The sequence below is a fragment of the Mytilus californianus genome, unplaced genomic scaffold (genome assembly GCF_021869535.1).
Source record: "Mytilus californianus isolate M0D057914Y unplaced genomic scaffold, xbMytCali1.0.p SCAF_3, whole genome shotgun sequence".
Taxonomy (NCBI): Eukaryota; Metazoa; Mollusca; class Bivalvia; order Mytilida; family Mytilidae; genus Mytilus; species Mytilus californianus.
The window spans coordinates 73,103,113-73,123,409 of NW_026262679.1; the positions used below are offsets into that span (position 1 = coordinate 73,103,113).

The 20,297-nt window shown below is 29.6% G+C and overlaps 1 long non-coding RNA gene across 11 annotated transcripts in view; it reads right to left on the reverse strand.

Moving 5' to 3' along the window:
* Positions 1-5,429: 5,429 nt before the first annotated feature.
* Positions 5,430-20,297, reverse strand: part of LOC127735046 (uncharacterized) — a 29,073-nt gene continuing 14,205 nt past the window's right edge. For 3 of the 11 annotated variants that reach the window (XR_007997960.1, XR_007997964.1, XR_007997961.1), the window contains 5 exons: positions 16,277-16,477; positions 11,710-11,792; positions 8,726-8,789; positions 7,533-7,617; positions 5,430-5,887 (listed from right to left, as the gene is read on the reverse strand). This is a non-coding gene — a long non-coding RNA (uncharacterized LOC127735046). Of the gene's footprint in view, positions 5,888-7,532; positions 7,618-8,725; positions 8,790-11,709; positions 11,793-12,662; positions 12,853-16,276; positions 16,478-17,178; positions 17,374-18,986; positions 19,182-20,297 lie in introns of those variants that run through there. The other 8 variants (XR_007997959.1, XR_007997958.1, XR_007997957.1 and 5 more) reach the window with 6 other exon arrangements.

Below are 20,297 nucleotides of genomic sequence, written 5' to 3' on the forward strand. Positions count from 1 at the left end.
ATGTTATTATGTTACTCTCTGTATGGAGCTCCATCTATAAATACCGGTAGCCATTTATGGTCAAAATAAAGATGAAAATTAGCCAATTTCAGCAGTTTTAAGCTGAAAATTACCAGTGTTTAGCAGCATGTAACTGTTTTATTGGTAATAATTAAATATGTTGTAATACTGTATTTTAACTGCCAAATATGTTAATACTTGAGGTTAATTTTTTTTCCTATATTTGCTCAATTCTGGTCCAAATATCCAAAGTTTTATGAAACGGTTAAAATGGTGAAATTTGCTAATTTTTAAAAGTCTATATTTTCTAAAATGGCAAAAATATTTTAATGCCATTTGTTTTTTCTTAACCCCTAATCATATATCTACAAAATATAAAAAATCCAATTTCGGCAAATGATCTTAGTACTCAATGTAAATTTATTAGTTTGGAAGGAATTGTGGTTTAGCAGGTGTTATCTATATTAATGATACTTCTCTTAGGGAGCTACCATTTGATTTTTATGTTTTTATGGGGGGCTAGGATCAAATTTGAAAAAAATAGGCAGGACAGGAGTTTTGAGTAAAAAAAAAGGCAGGATGAGACACTTGCTAAAAAAAAAGTCAGGATGACAATTTAGGTAAAAAAAAGTCAGGACCAAATAGAGTGAAAATTAAAAAGGTAGGACAGAGATTACAACTAAAAAAAAAGCAGGACAAAATTTTTCATCCTAGCACCTGTTCTTTGATAGGACTTAAGATTGTAGATATATTACAAACAGACGGACGGACAGACAGACCGACATTATGAATATTATATATCCCCCAGCTATCAATAGCATGGGTATAATAAGTCTCTTTACAAAAGGATCAAATGGATTCAGCACAGCCAATAATTACAGGTCAAGCTAGCCCTACTGGCCTGTTAAATAATTTATTAAAAGAAGAACGCTTAGGGGATATGGTTGGGTCACTACTGTGGATATGCGTATGAATCTTTCCAATGGAATAAGACATGTATAGAAAATTTATCAAATCACCAATTAATATATATATCTAAATTAAAAAGGAGGGATATGTTGTATATATTTATGATATTTACTTGATAAAATCCCAGCAAATTAACAGAGCTATTGTAACAAGGAATTAATTGAATCTGGAATAATTTTGAATTCTGGAAAACTGATTAGAAATGTATGATGAAAACTAACCCAACTAAATGGGGTTAGCCATGCACGCATGGCTAAGGTTAATTTTACTTTCACTATCATTTCAGTATGAACTAACTAACATCCCTTAGCCATGCGTGCATGGCTAACCCTATTTAGTTGGGTTAGTTTTCATCATAAATTTCTGATCAATTTTCCAGAATTCAAAATTATTCCAGATTCAAATAATTCCTTGTTTTGTTACTGTTCTTCCTCTAAAAGTCACAGTGATGCTTTCAACATGTACAAAAAGCTCACAGCAAGTTCAAAATGAACCCTTAGCAATTTTTAACTTCATTTAGACTTTAACTGTCAGATTCTTATGTACATAAAATAACATGTTTCAATCATTTTCATTTTATATTTATTCAAAATATATGTATCAAGGGAATTAATACAGGAAAGTAAAACACTAAATTGACTAATACAATGACGGTGGCATTTTTTTGTTGTTACACTGTACTGTTTTTGCAACAAGAATCAATATTAAGTTGAAATGTCTATGCTATCTGTATGTAATATATGTTGTCAAGTCTGTAGAATCAGCATGTACCAGTATGTCATCACTTGACATTTTGCTTTGCAAATCTTTGTCATCAACTATATTCGAATTCTCAATTTTAATTAATGACGACTTTGCTGGACCTCTAGTTCCTCAATAGTTTAAATTATTAAAGGTTTGATTAAAAAGTGGTCTTTTTTTTCTGTAGCACTGCATTCTATGTATATATCATGTAAAAATTCCATAGCCCTACTATTGAAACGTTTCAATCGCTAATAGAAACTGTAAAAGACCATCATTCTGCAATATTCAAATTTGTTGACAAAACTGATTGTAGAGAAACCTTTGTGCTCATGACACATGTCTCAGCCTAGAGAAGTTTCACTATGTAGTTACTATTTTCTTTGTTGGCAAATACACCCTTGCCTATGCATATATGATATTTTTCTAAGACGTGAGGTTTTTGTGTAAACCTTTATGCAATTTCACTCAGGACAAGCAAAGAATGATTCATCATCTGAAATACTCCTCAGTTATTACATTTGCTCTTGGAAAATATTCTGTTTCTGCTGTTTCGTTATATCCTCCATCTAATTTGTCTTTGTAATATAAGTGTAATTAACAGCATGGCTCGAAAGATTTCTTCTTAATAAATGGCATTTGTACCTTCAAAAAAAAAACACAACATATTGTCATAACCTAGGCAAATATTGACAAATGCTAAAATAATAGTGTTCTAGCTCAAAGTTTTTCTTCTTCTCAAAAATGTCACGAGACATATTGTTGTCTTAAACAGACTAGAAATTTTACTAACACTACTTTTTTTTAGTACACTACAAAGGTTAGTACTAGTGGAGCCTGACAGGCTTTCCCTTCCTAAGTACCTGAGAACCTTCTCTCATTATTGTATTTTTATGGAGTTTTTATAGATAACTTCAATTCTTATAATTCTTATGCAATTCATTTGTAACAAATGTTTGGAGTTTAGATCCCACAGTCTTCCTGTCTTTAAACCAGCATTTTCAATTTCTGCTATTTTTAATTTTTTTTCTTTGAAGAAAAAAAATAACCACAATTTTTGCCTGAAAACCGGCTTTTTGTCAAAATTAATTTGTATCTTATGAAATATGAGTTTTTTTAATTTGTCTACTTTTTGCCTTTAATTTTTTTTTTATGGGTTGGAAAAACAGTCAAAAATTCCAAAAAGGGGGGGGGGCTTTGGACACATGTATCATTGGTCTGCTCAAGACTTTTTTATTTTTGTTTGACGATTCTATTATAATGTACAGTTTGACATGTGACTGCTTCCATTGGCAATTTGTTACAATTTCATGTGATCATTCATAACAACATGCAGGTATATATTTGATAACCCATATCAAATTCATGAAGTGTGCTAGTAAATTTCATTTAGCCAATGTCACAGTACTGACCTGGACCTGAAAATAACCAAAGATAAAAATCATCAAGAATTTGGTCCACCAAGACAATGCATACTGGATGGTGGCATCATTTTTACCATTCTTGAGTTATGTCCCTTTATAAACATAAAAATTACTGAATTTTTCGTTTCCGTTCTCTAATATTAAACTTTAGTTTTCTCAACCAAATGTTATGAAACTTATACACAATGCTTATAATCATCAAATATTTTCTAAGTTCAGAATACGAAGGGGGAAATTAAGTTTTTATTTTTACATTGATCTTTTGATGTGGTCTTTTCATAGATTCATGACGAGGTCAAGGTCAGATGAAATCTGCCAGACAGACATGTACACTTTACACCAAATATAGTGACCCTCTTGCTTATAGTACCTGAGAAACAGATAAAACCATGTAAACTTATTTAAGGATCTGGTCTTGCTAATCATTTTTGGTATACTGTGGATTCATTTATTTTCCTGGGTATCAATTTTCGTGGATTGAGGAAAACTTGCGTTTTCGTGGATATTTGATTTCGTGGTTTTGCCAATCACTGCATGCAAAGCCTATAGAAAATTTGTTATTCGTTGAACATTTAAATTCGTGGTTCATCTGTACCCACGAAACCCACGAAAATTGGTATCCAACGAATAATTATGAATCCACAGTATAAATTTTCTATCTATTATAGTTTTCAGGCTAATAGGCATAACGGAAAAAAAATGGTTTCATTTTCTCTATCTATAGTGGTTTTCAAGATAATAGACAAATTCTCCTTTATCCTTATGTTCTATATTAAACCATGTTGCCCTTGTTGGTTGGCAGTTGGGGTCATCGGACACATTTTGTAAACTAGACACCATAATGATTAATCAAATTTGGCCTAGAAGTTTCAGAGGTGAATACATGTATTTGTGTAAAAGATAATGGACGGTGACAAATGCCAAGTGAGGAGAAAAGCTCACTTGAACCTTTGGGACATGTGAGGTAAAAAATTAGAAAACTGAGGTAGGAAACCTCTCGCACATAAACAAAAATAAATTCAGATACAAACTAAGCAATATATTTTATCAGGTTTCAAGTTTCGGGAATTTTGTCACAGGATAAAATTTAGGATATATGTCCTATGTAAATATAAAGTGTCTTACAAAAAACCGGACTACTTGATGAAAAACACAGCACAAACTTATTTTTATGCCCCACCTACGATAGTAGAGGGGCAATACGTTTTTCGGTCTATGCGTCCGTTCGTTTGTTCATTCGTTTGTCTGTCCCGTTTCAGGTTATTTATTTGTATATTTTAGATATTTGTAAGCAATTTTTATTGTAATGAGCATGGTCTTGACTAGAATAAAAACTACATATAAATTATATTGAGTTATCATATGATTTGTGTATTCCTAGTACAATACATAATTTTACGTATGTATTAATCGGTGTAATTCTGAATTTTACAAGTTGGTTCTACAATATCATTAAAACTATATGATGGTTCACTCAGCATTTAAAGCCACAATAAATCTAAAATTAAAACTATCTGGTGGTTCACTCTGCATTAAAAGCCACAATAAATCCATGATTTAAATATATGTTAAAAGTTTAAAATTTGTAACCCCCCTTTTTTACTAGTATGACACATACTGTACAACTAGAATGTACAATTTGTTCCAGAATTTTTTGTTTACCTTGAGTACATTTGTATATGAGAAACACAGTGAAGGCAATGTATATTGGGACTATGAAAAAGGGTAGGTACATGTAACTAAACATGCTATTGAATATATCGACCTAATTTAAAGGAAACGAAAAAAATATGAGTGACAAGCATATAATGGCAAAAAAAGTTGTTAACAGTCCTGTTTAAACTAACTTAATTCTTGATATTTTAATGTGGCTCTTTATTCCAGGCTTGTGACTGGCAAGTTGTACTGTATTCATAATAATAAGCACCTTGGTTTTATTTAGAAATTAAAAATGGGGTATCTTACAATGTATATCAATGAAAATGATAAAAGACGTAAATATTGGGTCTGATCTAGATAATGATTGTAAAGATAATTTTTAAAATAGATTTCCTGCATAATGAGGTTATATTATTTAATCACAAAATTTGTAGGTAAATCTAAGAGTGCTATCACGATTGTGGGTGTTATGGTGCATGAAAATTTGCGAATACAGTATTACTTGGCTGCATTACCCACCTCCCTCCTCAATTTTTTTTTTCTTTTTCTTTCATTTTTTTTTAATATTCTTTTCTTTTTTTTAATTTTCTTTCTTTTCTTTTCTTTTCTTTTCTTTTCTTTTCTTTCTCTCTTTTCTTTTCTTTTTTTTAATTTTCTTTCTTTTTTCTTTTCATTTTGTTTTCATTTTGTTTTCTTTCATTTTTCTATTCATTACATGATGTATGTACACAAGTTTCAAGCACATGCATTATTTTTTTTCTTTCTTATATAAATATATATATATATATACATGTATGTACAGTCTTCTTAAACTTGTAGAAGATTTTGAACAATTGTTTTTAGAATCAGAACTCAGTACTGATGCCCCAATGTTCCAGTAGTTGTTTTGTTTGTTGATGCAGTTCATTTTTTTGTCTTCATTTGGTTGTATTTTCCAAGCATTTTAAAACCAACAATCATCTTGGCTCTCTCATACTGTTCAGTAAAAAACCTGTTTCCTGGATTTTCCGTTGCAAGTCTTCAGTATATTGTAAAACTTTTAACTTCTTCACCGGTTCCTAGAATTGTATCAACCAGTGTTGTTGTTATTTTGTCTGGAAAAAATGATTTATTGATTTATAACATTAAAGAAGACTAATGATTTGTAGATCAAACAGAGGTTTTTTTTTATATATTTTATTGTTTAAGGTAGATGGGGTGTCTAAATTATAATCCATAGAATTTTTTAATAATTTGTCAAAATGTAGTTTATATCATGCTTTTTAAAAAAAAATAATAAAAAAAATGGGTCACGGGGCTTATTTTCACGCTACAGGTTGTGCAAAATTGACAGATTTTGTATAGATTATGCATGGAAAACCCAATTTTCTGCCATAAAACAAAAACTACACCATAGAATTTTGAGATAAAATATGAGAAGATAGCTCTAATAGTATGCTTTCAGATAAGAAAAAGAAAAAATGGGGTCACAGGACCCGTTTTCTTGCTACATAATAAAATAGGTAAATTCCTAACACATTCTATTGTAAAAGTAATTTTATCTGAATTATCTGCCCTTACATTTGAGTTGCCTCCACTTATGTGGCAAAGTTGGAAAAAATAGAATCAAACAAAAGTATTCTGTTTTTCTGTAAAATACAACCATAGATAAGATAAAATATGTCATTTTCTCTATTGAAATGAAAATTCTTACACATGAATTACCTACTACTCTCAAAATTTACACCTTTTATTAAAGATCTAGACCGATTGATTTCTTGTACTGTGGATTCATTATTTTTCGTTGGATACCAATTTTCATGGATTTCGTGGGTACAGGTGAACTACGAATTTAAATGTTCAACGAATTACAAATTTTCCATAGGCTTGTATATAGACTTTGGCAGAACCACGAAATTAAATGTCCACGAAAGTGTAAGTTTTGTTCAATCCACGAAAATTGGTACCCACGAAAATAAATAAATCCACAGTATTTTAAAATCCAAGATGGAGGAAGACACCCTATCTACCTTAATGTTGATTATCTGCATAGGGAATCATTTTTATTGGGATATTATGACCAAAAGGCTAGTTTAGCTAGTGCATTCTCAGATAGTAGCCTGGGCCTGTATGCATAATTTATAAAGCTACTTAAGTTGAGATTTGTTACGAACAGAGATTTTTCTACATGTCCTTCATTAAAAAATTGAAAACAACACGTTTGATAATTTCATGCGTCCAAAGCGCTTTTCTGGATTTACCTTCATCAGGAACGCTCAAAGCCAAACATTTGAAATCCGAGGGAAGTATAAGTACGGAAACAGTTGAAGAGCTATATGACAAAAATACATAAAACAAATAGCCAAATTTGTCTAATTAGTACTACGATTGGATTTCTTAACTTAAGTGGTTTATGCATACAGGCCCTTGAGACTCAATACCAATTTGACAAAAAAAATGTTTTGGAGCAATGCTTCATTCCAAACCCAATTCACATGCAGCTGTGCATATATTTGTGTACATGTACTTTTAGGGCACACATGGGCACCGACTAGGATGTAATTGGGCTTGCATGTATTTTCTTGCAATCTCTTGAAAAATCATACATAAACATTTAGAATTAGTAGAAATTAGTGCTTTTAAATTGTGGTTAAAGTACCCCCATCTTTCCTTATAATACATAACACATTAATGGAACAGTAATTTTGCACACTGCTGAAGCATGCTTTGTTTGAAAACTGTATACAGATATATATCTACCTGTTTGTGTACCCATGTTTATTACAGATTCAGTTTCTTCATGTTCCTGACAATCTTTCAAGCCAAAAGGATCCAAAATCTTCATCTGCATATGAATAAAAAAAACCTAAGTCCAAATTAAAATATATGTGTGGTTCCAGTTACATTCTCAAAAAAAGATAGGGTCGGTGTGTTCACGGAGTCCCGATTCTGGTATTATACATGCCCCTACCGCAAGTTTGCCATTTTCTATATGTTTGGTTGTAAAATAACAGACATGTTATGTTTTTCGTTAATTTTGTTGCATTCCGTTAAGAATTTGTTGCATTTTTAGCCGTAGTGGATACTTTTATTGGAAATTCATATGACAGAAGTCTGTGAATTTAATTATTGAAATACGCATTCCATAAAATGGGATCATTCAAAATTTATTTTACAGAATAAAAAAAGTTCATGGGTGGATCTGGTAACTGGAACCACATATATATTTTTATTTTGCCTGAATTCAAACGGCAATCATGGCAATTGGTCATATTTTAATTGAGGTAGGTTTTAAAAATTAGTATCAAAATGAAGGCAATAGAATGTGATTTAAAAAGAATTTTTTGTTTCTGTTTGTTGTTAACATATAGGTCATTTTTTATGCCAGCACCGAAGTGTTACCCTTGTCTGTCTGTATGTGCATCCCAAAAGTGGTTACTTAACTTTAGTTCGCCTCGACCAAATGTTTTGAAACTTATACACAATGCTAATTACCACAAAACACTGTTCAGCTTTGAATTTAAATGGTGTCACTTTTACATGTTATATGGACACATTCTCCATTTATTTATCTTATTGCAAATTAGATCTATGAAAAAATAACAAGGATTTTTAAACATGGGTTTTTAAACCATATGTAATAAAATTATGAAAAGATAAGTAGGGGTAAGTGGGCAAAATTGTAATGGCACTTCATGGATAAAACAAGAGGATTCTGAATATCTGACAAAAAGTTAAAAAAAAAAAAAAAAAGAGAGACCATCCTTTAGTATTAATGCATTTACGACACTTGGACAAAGAATATAACCATATATATCCCCTGTGGTGCAAAGTAGACAAAAAGAACTTCTGACCCATCTCTTAAAACTATCAAGCCTAATGCACATTATATTCCTCTCAATTTTTATTTTAAGATGAAAATAAAATTTGTTTTCAACAGATTATATACCTACTAATTTATGAGTATTAGACCACAAAGTTTTACTCCCCATCCATGAAAACAGTCACTGTAATAACCTAAAAAGGAATTAAAATTGACACAAATTATATATATATATATTTTACTAAAGTGTTAAATTGTCAGCCAAAAATATAGTTTTCTGACTTCAGATTTCGCATAGCATCAAAACCAGTTTAATATCTATAAAACCAGAAAAAAAAAACATGTTCTGATTTTGTTTTAACATTAATTTTTTTCTCAATCTATGAGTTATCTCCCATTGAATGACACATTCTTGCTGTTTGTTGTACAACCCTCCTCTGAAGGTGAAATCTACCTCAGAATTGACTTTTCAAATGATATATTATTTTATTCATGTTACTGGAAACTAAATATCAAACTGATAAAATAACTTTCTTGGTACTTTGAATGTGGAAAATAAATGTTTTTTTTGTCGTATTTTCATAAAATTCTATGAAGGTTTGACAAAGTAATTGATAACTAATATTTTAACCTTAAAATTATCTTAGTGAAAACTTTGAAAAAAGTCCATTTATTGCATCTGTTGCAATGAAGGACTGATTTCCAAGTTAAATAAAAATTGATAATTCCCCTTCTCTGATTTTATATACAGCAATAATAACATACATTATAAAGATATTTAGGCATCACTGGAGTATATTAGTACAAAATAATTCACTAAGTAAACGATGATTTTCACTGTGCAAAACTAGTTAATTGCGTTTCCTGTGTAATTGTTTGCTCTAAATATGCTTGAAATATTTGCCACTGGCATTAAGCAATCAACGGTCAATAGTTAAATTAAGCTTGCAATAATGCTCAATATAAACAACTGGCGTTGAACAAATTAATGCTAATAAATGACCACTGTATTAACAGTGCAGCACTGGGAAAACATGCAATATAAATTGTATTAGATTTCTTAATTATGAAGTACCTCCATCTGTAATTTAAAACAATGACAATTCTATTGATAAAAAATTAATAAAACCGCTGTTAGTAAAAATAGCTTTTTATTTTGTCATCCTTTTTCTTACACTGTGTCTGTTTATTTGAAAGCAGAAGTCCCTGTGCACATTGTACCATATCTTGGATATTTGACTATGTGGATTACTATATCTTTCCTCCAGATGTCCTTAGATAGCTGCTTTGATTTATTTTTAGAATCCAACCCAAACCCAACGTCTTCTATCGTGTCCCCCATCATTGTTTTGCCGTAAACTTCACAGGAGACATATAAGCGCTAATAGTTTTGAGACGTTCTGGCGCTTTAAACTGGACACGTTTTGGCGAATAACAATTATTGGACACGTTTGGGGGAGTGAAATCAGTCAAATTTGGGCGATTTAAGATTTTAAGGACACGTTTGGGGGAATCGGACATGTTTGGGGGGATGGACACGTTTGGGAGTGTTACATATATATCATGATTTCTTCAACTACTCTTAAATATGTTCACCAAAGTTAAACTGAATCTTGAACAGTTTGTACATACTTACAATTTAACTTTTTTAAATATTACTTTTGCACATATGCAGTGTTAGTTGTTAATTCTACAGGTCTTTGAAGCATTTCATATTAGTGTTGATATATCAAAGGAAAGATGGGCATCTCACATCATCCTTTGGGCTCTCAGTTAATTCTCATCTGAGTTTTTGGACATTTAAGAAATTTTATTGTCTGGATTTATAAACCAAATTATTTTTATTCCCCCAAGTATTCTGTTGTCTGGTCACTATCTTCAGTTCCAACTTGTTTGGCTGCCATGCTGCTATATCTAAAGCTAAATGGAGCCATGCTGTGTTCCTTTGAATTGAAAGGTGTGTCACGGTCTTTGAAGTTTGCTCCTTATGAATGGCTAATAAACTTTTAGGCCACAAACGGTCAAAATTAAAATAATCAACTTTTTCGACAATTACACAGACTATAAGCTTACATGATTTTACTTCTTTCAGTCTTTCTTAGATCACAGAGTCAGTCTTACCAAAAACTATTTGAAGCACTAGCTCTTTGGGCTAGTAGAAAAAAAAAATACTAGCCCGAAGTTATATGTACTAGACCAAAATAAAATAGTGTCAGCAGTGAGGATCACGAAGTGAGCCGAACCAACTAGGGGGGTTTGGGGGCATGCCCCCCTTGAAAATTTGGAATATTAGATGTAAAATCCTGCATTCTGAGGTTACATTATTGTATCTGGAAGTGTATATAACTTGTCAAAAATGTAGAGTTTGTTCTCCATGTAATATGAAAAATTCTACTTTCCTTCAATAAAAACCTTCTCAAAACTGTTTACAAGACTCTTTTCTTTGAATTTAAGACATACATGTACAAGTCGTCCTAATAACCAATCGTCTAAAATACACAAGATGTCAAGCGGGCAGTTACGAATTAATGTCTTCCGACGCAAAAATGTTCATTTTTTTTTAATTTTCTGTTATGAATATATTTTATTTAGTCAATGCAACACAAATCAATCAATGATTACCAAAATTTGACATTTTGAAAACGTTTTTGCGCTTTTTATTTTTATTTTGAACAATCGGTTATTAGGAAGACCGTCAAAACTGGTTTACGGTATTTTTGCAAGGAAGAGAGTATCAGTTTATTGTTATTGATGGCGTGACATTCTGCAGTTACAGTAACGATTAAAAAAGAGCACACAGATATGCACTAGACCGGTCGGACTATCGGCAGTGTACATTCACTAGTCCGAGCTTATTTAAACTAGACATGGGCTTCAGGCTACCTCTTAACGACGCAGACTGCAGAGTACTAGAATGTCCTACCACAGAGTAAGTTACCTATCGAAAAGTTCTATACTCTCTAGTCAATTCAATAACATGAAAATAGATTATAACAATACATTTTTATTAAAGTATGTATCATTAGAATATTAATTTGAAAGCTATAAATATTAAACCCAGTTGTGATTAAAAAACCAAGCAATTTTCCCAGGGGAAACTGATTTTATCATTACCTAACAAGGTTTATCCTAACTCATCTTCATCTTCTATGTACAATGGAACCATCTTCAAGCTGTACCACTAAAACTTCTCAGGCCTGCATTTGTAACAAAAACAAAAATTATAAATGAGTGATGTGTTGGATAATTTCTGGCACAAATAATTTACCATTAATTCAGAAACACTATTGCGAGGTTTTATTAATCTGAATAATGCGACAGGTTGAGTATTGCAATGATAAGAAACTCCAATTCCGATATCTGTATGAAGAATTTCCTGAAATTCAATAAGATAATCTTACTGTTAGTCCATTATGTAAAAATCGCAATAATAAATGCACACAATAAATTCTGAATTTACAGTAGTTTGCTTTGATAAGAGAAAAGTATGAATTTGTGATGTGTATAGATTGTAGGATATCTTTATATATATAACTGCTGGTATATCTTTATTTGACTTCAGTATTGAAGACTTTTTAATAATATAATCATTATTTCCCAAATTAATGTGCGTGTCAAATTATCAGAAGTTGGTGGCTAACCAAAACAATCTGATGTATACATTTTGACAAAAATGATTAAAATTCAACTGAATCTCAAACAATCTAAATCAAGTCATATTTTCCAAATTACTTTTAAAAAAAATCGACTAAATATGTAGATATCCAAATTGACAATCGGAAACTTTACTTTCGTTCAGGAGAGACTATTAGAGAAAGGGTTTCCAAATTGTCAATGTTAAGAGACTATTTGCTGTTATAATTAATTCAGAAAGTAATGTGATGCATGTTTCATTTCAAATCCTAAATTGGAGAACAAGTATACTTTTTTCATAAGAGTATAAATTTGAAAAAGAAATTTTGGACTAATTTGTAATAAATTTTCAAGCTGTTTCTCCAGGGAAAACTGATTTTATTACCTTACAACTATTAACAGTTTAAGTACAATTGTAACGACAAAATACGTACATCATCATCTAGGCATCAAAAATTATATCATCTCCATGTCTAGGACTTCTTTTTTCTTCTCTCTGGGCTGCCGTCTATCTGTAATACATATTCAAATTATTTTAATATCTATCAGAAAACTATTAATAAATAAAAAAAAAATATACTTACTTTCGGATGCATATGTTACCTGTCCTGACGTAAATATCCTGGGGCTGGTATCTGAAACAAAAACAAAATAAGTTCAAAAATATTGAACCAAATATAAAACTTAAAAAATTTGCTACTTTAATTTTTTTTTCTTTCAAAATATCTATAAAGAAAAACTGGCATTAATGGCAGCCATCATCGTTGGTCAATTGCTCTTTTTGACTGTATATCATTAACTTATTTTCATTTTAAATCTATATTTCAATCAGTAATGAAGACGGTTTAATGATATAATCATTATTTCCCAAATTAATGTGCATGTCAAATTATCAGAAGTTGGTGTATAACCAAAACAATCTGATGTATACATTTTGAACAAAAATGATTAAAATTCAACTGAATCTCAAACAATCTAAATCAAGTCATATTTTCCAAATTACTTTTAAAAAAAATCGACTAAATATGTAGATATCCAAATTGACAATCGGAAACTTTACTTTCGTTCAGGAGAGACTATTAGAGAAAGGGTTTCCAAATTGTCAATGTTAAGAGACTATTTGCTGTTATAATTAATTCAGAAATTAATGTGATGCATGTTTCAATTCAAATCCTAAATTGGAGTACAAGTATACTTTTTTCATTAGAGTATAAATTTGAAAAAGAAATTTTGGACTAATTTGTAATAAATTTTCAAGCTGTTTCTCCAGGGAAAACTGATTTTATTACCTTACAACTATTAACAGTTTAAGTACAATTGTAACGACAAAATACGTACATCATCATCTAGGCATCAACAATTATATCATCTCCATGTCTAGGACTTCTTTTTTCTTCTCTCTGGGCTGCCGTCTATCTGTAATACATATTCAAATTATTTTAATATCTATCAGACAACTATTAATAAATAAAAAAAAAATATACTTACTTTCGGATGCATATGTTACCTGTCCTGACGTAAATATCCTGGGGCTGGTATCTGAAACAAAAACAAAATAAGTTCAAAAATATTGAACCAAATATAAAACTTAAAAAATTTGCTACTTTAATTTTTTTTTCTTTCAAAATATCTAAAGAAAAACTGGCATTAATGGCAGCCATCATCATTGGTCAATTGCTCTTTTTGACTGTATATCATTAACTTATTTTCATTTTAAATCTATATTTCAATCAGTAATGAAGACGGTTTAATGATATAATCATTATTTCCCAAATTAATGTGCTTGTCAAATTATCAGAAGTTGGTGGCTAACCAAAACAATCTGATGTATACATTTTGAACAAAAATGATTAAAATTCAACTGAATCTCAAACAATCTAAATCAAGTCATATTTTCCAAATTACTTTTAAAAAAAATCGACTAAATATGTAGATATCCAAATTGACAATCGGAAACTTTACTTTCGTTCAGGAGAGACTATTAGAGAAAGGGTTTCCAAATTGTCAATGTTAAGAGACTATTTGCTGTTATAATTAATTCAGAAATTAATGTGATGCATGTTTCAATTCAAATCCTAAATTGGAGTACAAGTATACTTTTTTCATTAGAGTATAAATTTGAAAAAGAAATTTTGGACTAATTTGTAATAAATTTTCAAGCTGTTTCTCCAGGGAAAACTGATTTTATTACCTTACAACTATTAACAGTTTAAGTACAATTGTAACGACAAAATACGTACATCATCATCTAGGCATCAACAATTATATCATCTCCATGTCTAGGACTTCTTTTTTCTTCTCTCTGGGCTGCCGTCTATCTGTAATACATATTCAAACTATTTTAATATCTATCAGACAACTATTAATAAATAAAAAAAAAATATACTTACTTTCGGATGCATATGTTACCTGTCCTGACGTAAATATCCTGGGGCTGGTATCTGAAACAAAAACAAAATAAGTTCAAAAATATTGAACCAAATATAAAACTTAAAAAATTTGCTACTTTAATTTTTTTTTCTTTCAAAATATCTATAAAGAAAAACTGGCATTAATGGCAGCCATCATCGTTGGTCAATTGCTCTTTTTGACTGTATATCATTAACTTATTTTCATTTTAAATCTATATTTCAATCAGTAATGAAGACGGTTTAATGATATAATCATTATTTCCCAAATTAATGTGCGTGTCAAATTATCAGAAGTTGGTGTATAACCAAAACAATCTGATGTATACATTTTGAACAAAAATGATTAAAATTCAACTGAATCTCAAACAATCTAAATCAAGTCATATTTTCCAAATTACTTTTAAAAAAAATCAACTTAATATGTAGATATCCAAATTGACAATCGGAAACTTTACTTTCGTTCAGGAGAGACTATTAGAGAAAGGGTTTCCAAATTGTCAATGTTAAGAGACTATTTGCTGTTATAATTAATTCAGAAATTAATGTGATGCATGTTTCAATTCAAATCCTAAATTGGAGTACAAGTATACTTTTTTCATTAGAGTATAAATTTGAAAAAGAAATTTTGGACTAATTTTTAATAAATTTTCAAGCTGTTTCTCCAGGGAAAACTGATTTTATTACCTTACAACTATTAACAGTTTAAGTACAATTGTAACGACAAAATACGTACATCATCATCTAGGCATCAACAATTATATCATCTCCATGTCTAGGACTTCTTTTTTCTTCTCTCTGGGCTGCCGTCTATCTGTAATACATATTCAAATTATTTTAATATCTATCAGACAACTATTAATAAATAAAAAAAAAATATACTTACTTTCGGATGCATATGTTACCTGTCCTGACGTAAATATCCTGGGGCTGGTATCTGAAACAAAAACAAAATAAGTTCAAAAATATTGAACCAAATATAAAACTTAAAAAATTTGCTACTTTAATTTTTTTTTCTTTCAAAATATCTATAAAGAAAAACTGGCATTAATGGCAGCCATCATCATTGGTCAATTGCTCTTTTTGACTGTATATCATTAACTTATTTTCATTTTAAATCTATATTTCAATCAGTAATGAAGACGGTTTAATGATATAATCATTATTTCCCAAATTAATGTGCATGTCAAATTATCAGAAGTTGGTGGCTAACCAAAACAATCTGATGTATACATTTTGAACAAAAATGATTAAAATTCAACTGAATCTCAAACAATCTAAATCAAGTCATATTTTCCAAATTACTTTTAAAAAAAATCGACTAAATATGTAGATATCCAAATTGACAATCGGAAACTTTACTTTCGTTCAGGAGAGACTATTAGAGAAAGGGTTTCCAAATTGTCAATGTTAAGAGACTATTTGCTGTTATAATTAATTCAGAAATTAATGTGATGCATGTTTCAATTCAAATCCTAAATTGGAGTACAAGTATACTTTTTTCATTAGAGTATAAATTTGAAAAAGAAATTTTGGACTAATTTGTAATAAATTTTCAAGCTGTTTCTCCAGGGAAAACTGATTTTATTACCTTACAACTATTAACAGTTTAAGTACAATTGTAACGACAAAATACGTACATCATCATCTAGGCATCAACAATTAAATCATCTCCATGTCTAGGACTTCTTTTTTCTTCTCTCTGGGCTGCCGTCTATCTGTAATACATATTCAAATTATTTTAATATCTATCAGACAACTATTAATAAATAAAAAAAAAATATACTTACTTTCGGATGCATATGTTACCTGTCCTGACGTAAATATCCTGGGGCTGGTATCTGAAACAAAAACAAAATAAGTTCAAAAATATTGAACCAAATATAAAACTTAAAAAATTTGCTACTTTAATTTTTTTTTCTTTCAAAATATCTAAAGAAAAACTGGCATTAATGGCAGCCATCATCATTGGTCAATTGCTCTTTTTGACTGTATATCATTAACTTATTTTCATTTTAAATCTATATTTCAATCAGTAATGAAGACGGTTTAATGATATAATCATTATTTCCCAAATTAATGTGCTTGTCAAATTATCAGAAGTTGGTGGCTAACCAAAACAATCTGATGTATACATTTTGAACAAAAATGATTAAAATTCAACTGAATCTCAAACAATCTAAATCAAGTCATATTTTCCAAATTACTTTTAAAAAAAATCGACTAAATATGTAGATATCCAAATTGACAATCGGAAACTTTACTTTCGTTCAGGAGAGACTATCAGAGAAAGGGTTTCCAAATTGTCAATGTTAAGAGACTATTTGCTGTTATAATTAATTCAGAAATTAATGTGATGCATGTTTCAATTCAAATCCTAAATTGGAGTACAAGTATACTTTTTTCATTAGAGTATAAATTTGAAAAAGAAATTTTGGACTAATTTGTAATAAATTTTCAAGCTGTTTCTCCAGGGAAAACTGATTTTATTACCTTACAACTATTAACAGTTTAAGTACAATTGTAACGACAAAATACGTACATCATCATCTAGGCATCAAAAATTATATCATCTCCATGTCTAGGACTTCTTTTTTCTTCTCTCTGGGCTGCCGTCTATCTGTAATACATATTCAAATTATTTTAATATCTATCAGAAAACTATTAATAAATAAAAAAAAAATATACTTACTTTCGGATGCATATGTTACCTGTCCTGACGTAAATATCCTGGGGCTGGTATCTGAAACAAAAACAAAATAAGTTCAAAAATATTGAACCAAATATAAAACTTAAAAAATTTGCTACTTTAATTTTTTTTTCTTTCAAAATATCTATAAAGAAAAACTGGCATTAATGGCAGCCATCATCATTGGTCAATTGCTCTTTTTGACTGTATATCATTAACTTATTTTCATTTTAAATCTATATTTCAATCAGTAATGAAGACGGTTTAATGATATAATCATTATTTCCCAAATTAATGTGCGTGTCAAATTATCAGAAGTTGGTGGCTAACCAAAACAATCTGATGTATACATTTTGAACAAAAATGATTAAAATTCAACTGAATCTCAAACAATCTAAATCAAGTCATATTTTCCAAATTACTTTTAAAAAAAATCGACTAAATATGTAGATATCCAAATTGACAATCGGAAACTTTACTTTCGTTCAGGAGAGACTATTAGAGAAAGGGTTTCCAAATTGTCAATGTTAAGAGACTATTTGCTGTTATAATTAATTCAGAAATTAATGTGATGCATGTTTCAATTCAAATCCTAAATTGGAGTACAAGTATACTTTTTTCATTAGAGTATAAATTTGAAAAAGAAATTTTGGACTAATTTGTAATAAATTTTCAAGCTGTTTCTCCAGGGAAAACTGATTTTATTACCTTACAACTATTAACAGTTTAAGTACAATTGTAACGACAAAATACGTACATCATCATCTAGGCATCAACAATTATATCATCTCCATGTCTAGGACTTCTTTTTTCTTCTCTCTGGGCAGCCGTCTATCTGTAATACATATTCAAATTATTTTAATATCTATCAGAAAACTATTAATAAATAAAAAAAAAATATACTTACTTTCGGATGCATATGTTACCTGTCCTGACGTAAATATCCTGGGGCTGGTATCTGAAACAAAAACAAAATAAGTTCAAAAATATTGAACCAAATATAAAACTTAAAAAATTTGCTACTTTAATTTTTTTTTCTTTCAAAATATCTATAAAGAAAAACTGGCATTAATGGCAGCCATCATCATTGGTCAATTGCTCTTTTTGACTGTATATCATTAACTTATTTTCATTTTAAATCTATATTTCAATCAGTAATGAAGACGGTTTAATGATATAATCATTATTTCCCAAATTAATGTGCTTGTCAAATTATCAGAAGTTGGTGGCTAACCAAAACAATCTGATGTATACATTTTGAACAAAAATGATTAAAATTCAACTGAATCTCAAACAATCTAAATCAAGTCATATTTTCCAAATTACTTTTAAAAAAAATCGACTAAATATGTAGATATCCAAATTGACAATCGGAAACTTTACTTTCGTTCAGGAGAGACTATTAGAGAAAGGGTTTCCAAATTGTCAATGTTAAGAGACTATTTGCTGTTATAATTAATTCAGAAATTAATGTGATGCATGTTTCAATTCAAATCCTAAATTGGAGTACAAGTATACTTTTTTCATTAGAGTATAAATTTGAAAAAGAAATTTTGGACTAATTTGTAATAAATTTTCAAGCTGTTTCTCCAGGGAAAACTGATTTTATTACCTTACAACTATTAACAGTTTAAGTACAATTGTAACGACAAAATACGTACATCATCATCTAGGCATCAAAAATTATATCATCTCCATGTCTAGGACTTCTTTTTTCTTCTCTCTGGGCTGCCGTCTATCTGTAATACATATTCAAATTATTTTAATATCTATCAGAAAACTATTAATAAATAAAAAAAAAATATACTTACTTTCGGATGCATATGTTACCTGTCCTGACGTAAATATCCTGGGGCTGGTATCTGAAACAAAAACAAAATAAGTTCAAAAATATTGAACCAAATATAAAACTTAAAAAATTTGCTACTTTAATTTTTTTTTCTTTCAAAATATCTATAAAGAAAAACTGGCATTAATGGCAGCCATCATCATTGGTCAATTGCTCTTTTTGACTGTATATCATTAACTTATTTTCATTTTAAATCTATATTTCAATCAGTAATGAAGACGGTTTAATGATATAATCATTATTTCCCAAATTAATGTGCGTGTCAAATTATCAGAAGTTGGTGGCTAACCAAAACAATCTGATGTATACATTTTGAACAAAAATGATTAAAATTCAACTGAATCTCAAACAATCTAAATCAAGTCATATTTTCCAAATTACTTTTAAAAAAAATCGACTAAATATGTAGATATCCAAATTGACAATCGGAAACTTTACTTTCGTTCAGGAGAGACTATTAGAGAAAGGGTTTCCAAATTGTCAATGTTAAGAGACTATTTGCTGTTATAATTAATTCAGAAATTAATGTGATGCATGTTTCAATTCAAATCCTAAATTGGAGTACAAGTATACTTTTTTCATTAGAGTATAAATTTGAAAAAGAAATTTTGGACTAATTTGTAATAAATTTTCAAGCTGTTTCTCCAGGGAAAACTGATTTTATTACCTTACAACTATTAACAGTTTAAGTACAATTGTAACGACAAAATACGTACATCATCATCTAGGCATCAACAATTATATCATCTCCATGTCTAGGACTTCTTTTTTCTTCTCTCTGGGCAGCCGTCTATCTGTAATACATATTCAAATTATTTTAATATCTATCAGAAAACTATTAATAAATAAAAAAAAAATATACTTACTTTCGGATGCATATGTTACCTGTCCTGACGTAAATATCCTGGGGCTGGTATCTGAAACAAAAACAAAATAAGTTCAAAAATATTGAACCAAATATAAAACTTAAAAAATTTGCTACTTTAATTTTTTTTTCTTTCAAAATATCTAAAGAAAAACTGGCATTAATGGCAGCCATCATCATTGGTCAATTGCTCTTTTTGACTGTATATCATTAACTTATTTTCATTTTAAATCTATATTTCAATCAGTAATGAAGACG